The sequence below is a fragment of the Haliotis asinina genome, chromosome 1 (assembly GCF_037392515.1).
Source record: "Haliotis asinina isolate JCU_RB_2024 chromosome 1, JCU_Hal_asi_v2, whole genome shotgun sequence".
Taxonomy (NCBI): Eukaryota; Metazoa; Mollusca; class Gastropoda; order Lepetellida; family Haliotidae; genus Haliotis; species Haliotis asinina.
The window spans coordinates 20976091-20982427 of NC_090280.1; the positions used below are offsets into that span (position 1 = coordinate 20976091).

General features: G+C 41.2%; 1 pseudogene; it reads left to right on the forward strand.

Annotated features, from left to right (window-relative positions):
* Nucleotides 1-1120: 1120 nt before the first annotated feature.
* On the forward strand, nucleotides 1121-5052 carry LOC137274010 (uncharacterized; annotated as a pseudogene).
* Nucleotides 5053-6337: the final 1285 nt, after the last annotated feature.

Consider the following 6337-nt stretch of genomic DNA (forward strand, 5'->3'; position numbering starts at 1 on the left):
GACGTAAAACTAAACTCACTCACTATTTTATTGGATTTTTTCCACACTGTCCTGTCAAAGGTTTCAGAGCAATAAACAGGCGATGCCAGATGTATTACATTCCCTAAACATATTTCTCAATCAGGGCATTATCTGAGTTCCTGGCCAAGAATCAGAAGCCTGCCTTGGACAAGGCGTGTTCTATATCCTATCCCCAGCTCCTGTGCGATATAGGGGTTTACCGGACACTGGTTTATCCCCATTTGCTACCGAAAGGTGAGTCTAACACCTCAAAGGGTACTAATATGCGAAGACAGTCATATCCAGTCGGGGATAGATATTGTTCCTATTTGAATGATTTGAATACGGACCGGAAGTGATATCATCGTGACGTCTTCCGAACTCGCTGTGTCATCATCTGAGCAATCATTAACCCAGAACTACGCCATTGTCCACTACATATAGCTGCACGATACGTTCTCGAGTGTTGTGACAACAGCCAAACGCTGATCTTTTTGTAAGAGCATCTAGATTTTTTAAGTTAAATGGTTGTCTTTCCTGTCTAGTCAGGGGCGCTCTTGGCCCTCCAGGCCTATGTGGGATTCGGCTACTCAAGTGTTAGAGGGATAAGAATTTTGAAGTTTAATCAGCACTGATAATAATTCTTAGATTACTACCTCTAACACTTTCTTTCCACGGATTCCCACAATACCTTTCACTGAATGTAAACTAACAACAATATTATGAAGTTTCACACGATTATCAGGGTAGGCAGCTCCGTCGGAGAACTCATTCGAAGACAATTTGGATGTAAGACAACAAAATGAATCTAGTGTTAGAGGTGTTGTAATATTTCAAAAGTTATAATATTCAACTGGGTTCTTAAAAAACAGCTTCTGTTTTAAACAGTCTAAACACTAGCATTCCTCACAAAATATATCCTTTCAGATTTAAATACACCCATCTTTAAGTCTCACTGTATATTTTTGAGGTTACAAAGTTTATATCTACACAGAAATTGGGATTGTGGAACCGAGAAGATAACAACATTCTTTCATATATATGTATGTAAGATAGAGCCTCGTCACCCTATTGTCACTGATTCTCCTGTTTTCCTGTATCTTTACTGATAGCATCAGGTATGAAATGGCTGGCAATGTTCGCGTGTATTGTATCAAGTGCAGCGTGTGACTACACCGTGTCCATTTATCCTGAAATCCTAAAGATTGGCAATGTTACTCATTTCAACCATGGGCGATGGAATGGTAAGAATGGATTGGACAGCTCAACAACTATTCCTCTTATCAAGGGGGTTGGCGCAACAGCAGCCAGATGGTTGAACAGAGATTTGGGAAATGGGTTATTTGAGAAGGTAAGACACGTTATATTGTTTCTGAATCTTCAGAATGAATTGGTATGTGACTTCTGTTAAGTGAGCTAGTGAGTGCGCTGTGTTTTAAGCCGCAAGGACGAATATATCACTTACGTCAAAGCGTGGTGGCTTGAGGTGGCAGAAATGTTCAAAATGAGGCACGTTTTCGACTTTAGACTTTGATGATTCCCACGAACAGGTTTTATTGTTCACATGTCCAGGAATACGAAAAGGACGAGTAGGAATGTTTACCATAGACTTCCTGAGTGCCTGGGGCGTATTTCTCCATTGTGAATTGCTGTGTGAGACTTAGCGTAACCCATGCACCGTTTCATTTAATGTTCCTATTCCTATTCCTTTATTGTATGCACCAAAGCGATGAAAAATGTAACTCGCTCAGCTGTACTTGACAGTGTGCCGTTAGACACCTCGTCATGACCAGCATCGAGGGCTACCTGCCAGGTTCTTGAAACTGAAAACACATTGACATAGTTCATCGTAACATAACTATACAAATGTCCATAGCAGCTTCAAACCAAACTTACTCATTCACTCGAGATGTACATGCTCAAAAGCTAAACCTCGAAGGGCATTTCCATCACTCATCCCACACTCCCACCCATCCTACTACTAATACGACCCGTGAAGGTCCCGGGTAGAATAGGTCTTCAGCAACCTATAAAAGGCGACTATGCTTGTCGTAAGAGGCAACTAATGGTACCGGGTGGTCATGCTCGCTGAGTTGGTTGACACATGTCATCGGTTCCCAGTTGTGCAGATCGATGGTTATGCTGTTGATCACCGCTGCCATACAGCTGAAATGTTGCTGAGTATGGCGTAAAACTACACTCACTCACTCACTACTGATTCAATCCCTCATCCATTCACATTCATCAACACATCCATCATCCAGTGTTGTGTGCCGCAGACCTTTGAAAGGAGGTTCGAATCCTGTTAATCCTTAAGTTCATCAGATTACCAAACTTATTGTCTCATTTCAGACACGCCTAATGACTATCTAACCTTCCATCATGTTTCATGGCAGGCACCGGAAGACCCCCACAACAAGGGCTATCCTGACCCAAAGTACTTTGAGTCCAATCAAAATAAAATCAGCAGCAATTACTTAAACGTCATGAATGGATATGGAAATAAAAGGTATTTCAACATTTACATCTGTATAAATAAATGGGTGGAGAAATGACTCGTGGAACATCATACCCCCGTGCCATGTCATACTATTCCTCTGTAGTCGGAAGTATGTTAATTTGTATGCTGTGTGCGTGAGAAATGCCAACACTGTTGATTTGAATTGTCCTGGTACACTGATGCTGACATAGTGACGGATCTTGCTGTCTATGCTGGACTCTTTAAACATACCGAGGTGTGTTCGTGTGTCGGGATAGGTCGACTGACAACAAAGTGACATTAACCAGTGACCAAGCTGACATCTATGTCCCATTGAAAGTGTTCCTTCCGTCTATAGATAAAACGGATGGCATATACACACGCATTATACAACTAAACGACAAGACAGAGATACGTCACAAAAGTCCAGAAACCCTCCACCATGGATTTGACAAAAGTAAACGTAAAGTTGTTAAGAATAAATGCTAAGGATGAAAAATATAAACCATAATTAAACAACTATAAAATCAGAATTCATGTTTTTTGAGGTTGTAAATGAATGTATATATTATGTTATACTATGTTATGTTACACATACAAAATTCAACTCATACTGACTTAATGAGGCTACTTCAGAGTGACATTAAAAAATCTCGCCCATGGGTGAGAAACATTTGACGCATGGGCGATGATATATGCTTTTACTGAAATTACATGTTTTGGAGGTTTCATGACACAAAAGTCAACTAATTTTGTTTCTCCTATGGGTGAAAAACATTTGTCTTGTTTTTCAAGGCCTAAAATGTGTTCTACTAAACAATGGCAGGATTGACATATCACCATCATCGACAGCTAAGTCACTATGATAAAATGCATTAGATAGCACTGTCGAAAGTTCCATGTGCATAAATTAATGGGTTACGTACTTTTCAATCTACGTATTCACACCAGTTCTATAACCATTTCTCAAATGTTTTTTTAACGGTGGCACTGTATCAGTGTCATATATTGAATGATTGCCTGTTGAAATGAGAGAATTCAACTGTTGAAAGAGGAAAGAGAAATAGGAGAACCCTAAATCACAGCCTTGATTATTTATGTTAAGGTTTGTATTGGCCTCACTGGATGGACACCTCTGCACACCACGGATTCTTCCCCAACAACATCGATGCTGCAGCTGAGTTCGTCTTCCTGCTGGTCGACGCAGTCAACAAAGGAACCAAAGGACAATCACCTAAGTTCTTTGAAGTCATTAATGAACCCGAAAGTCAATGGAAGAACATGAACTGGACAACCTTTATCATATTTCACCAGGCGGTTTCACAGAAAATCAAGGCAAAATATCCCAATATGAGGGTTGGTGGTCCAACGTTAACCGGAGCTTCCATTCTGTTTGACCGTTATGACTTTAGGAATTGGAAACGGTATGCCGACTTTTTGGACATGGGTCTCGACCATTTAGATTTTTTCTCGTTTCATTCCTATGCAAGTTTGGATGTAAATGGAGACTCACACCATTTCCATGGGAGTTCCGAAGCTAAGCTTTTCGGACTGTTGGATCTAATTGAGAGCTACTCGCATAAGAAGAAAAATAAATTGTTGGACATCATTGTGAGTGAATTTGGCCTCGGTCCAGTATCAGGCCTTGATGTACAGAAACCATCCACCTTCCTTGACTGGGCATATATTTATCAACACAATGCCCAAATATTCACCTTCCTACAACGTCGGGATGCCATGAGAAAAGTGGTAGCCTTTTTGCTCACATAAGCCTTTTTGCTCGACTTGGGCAAGCAAGTATTAACTATAGCATTCTTGACAAGACCCACAAGGAGAGGGACATTGCCCAAGCTTTCAAGTTCTGGAAGAATTTCTATGACACAATGACGTATTTGCGAGTAGACAGTCAATTCCATAATGCTGAGAGAAAGATTGTACCTCACGTTTTAGTTGATCAACGCAACGGCAGTCTCACCATTCTCCTACATAACTATGACCAAAGGCCAAGTCATGTGAAGCTTTCTTTTGACAAGGGTTGGTTTCATCCGACAAGTGGAAAGTCCACTTGTGAATATCTGAATGCACAGAAGAAGGCAACGTTAGCTACAAACCAGCCAGTTCACGTCAGTAATTCCATGGTCACCGTTCCTGCTGAGGCGAGTTGTTACTTCCAGTTCCACACAAGCCACAGCTTCGCCCATGCTCCCACTGTGACCCAGAAAACATACTACTCCACCGACATGGTTGTCCCCATTCACAACACCGTCGTCGAAGTTAAAGTAAATATTCCGAGTATTGACAACCTTGACTTTGTTCGTCTGAGAGTTGGTGTCAGTTTCAGCATAAAGTCTCCCCATCAGAAAGTCAAGGCAGTGGCTGTGAACTCTCACACCTTGACGTCCTTTTACACTCTGCAGACTCATAGCGGCCCTGGTGAAGACACTGTGTGGGAGGTGTTTGAGTACAACGTCCCCAGCAACCTTCTGCACCAACACAACAACGACGTCAAACTTAGCTTCCCTGAGACCGGGGGTTATGTGTCAACTGTGGCAGTAATTGTTGGAAGTCACTGAGGCTATTTATGTACAAAACCCCAATAACTGAATATAATTCGGTTACAATACACAAGTTGCACTTTACGTTATCTCAGTAAGACGAAATATGATAGGGAATATTACCAAAGGATCTTACAAAACCATTAATACTTGTACTGAAATTTATTATTGCATTAGGTCTATATGACAGAAAACAAACCAAACTGCTGTATGTTAACAGTTACAAGGAATGTTCAAATTACGTCTGTCATAAAATCCATGATAAGAAAAGGCTGTGAATACAGTTCAGTTCAGTTCAAGTCAGTACATGCGGCCCATCCTACTCCAAAGAACGAAATGTATGCGTTTTACTACTACTTCTACAAGCCGAGTATAAATGTCGTTTAAAGAAATTCTGGAGTACAGAGCTTAATGCTCGAAAGCCACCAATTATTTTGCTGTGCCAGTCCTTTCCTATTGGATTGGACGGAACAAGACATCGAGAGTCTTGATTGCCTGACCAGAAGGATCATGTCTGATAACAGAGCACACCACCCTCGCTCCTCTGTTAATCGTTTATATATGCCAATCCATTCAGGAGGTCGTGGTTTGATTAATGTGGGGGCTCTTTATGATAGAATTTTATTGAGAACTTTTGCACATATTTATTTGTCAGATGATCCCCAGGAGATGTACGTTAAGTCTCATGATGAAAACAATTCCACAGCTATTTTGAGCATGCCAAGGTTGTTGGACACTATCTGAAATTTGAAGTTGATTTTGTTGATGGTGATGAACTGCCGAACGGTACAGCGATGGGAGTAAAGCAGGTGAAGTTGTTCACTAAGTCTGCTCCGTGTCGGTCCTTTTTGGAGAAGCTTTTTGAGAAGCCATGTGTACATGCAATGTGTTGGAACAGAACAGCAACCCAACCGACTCCTTTAACTGGATGAAGTCGGCTGGTCTCAACTGTGAAACTGGGGGCTTTCTCTTTAGCTGCTCAAGATCAGTCACTCCCAACATGTAATCGCCAGAATGCGATTCTTAATCAAAATGTTAACATGAAATGTCGATTGTGTAATGAATTTACAGAGACTGCCCTACACCTCGTCAGTGGACGCCCTTCCTTGGCACAAACAGCATATCTAAAAGACCTAATGGCATGGCTCGATGCTTGAGCCTGAGACGAATTCTAGCCATTAAACCTTTTTGATAAAGCCAAAGAATTTATTTATATCAGCCCTGAGCTAATGATGATCCTTACCGACCTGACTGTACTAGGATCACCCTAACCCGTCTCTGCTGCATTTCTATCTGTAAAATA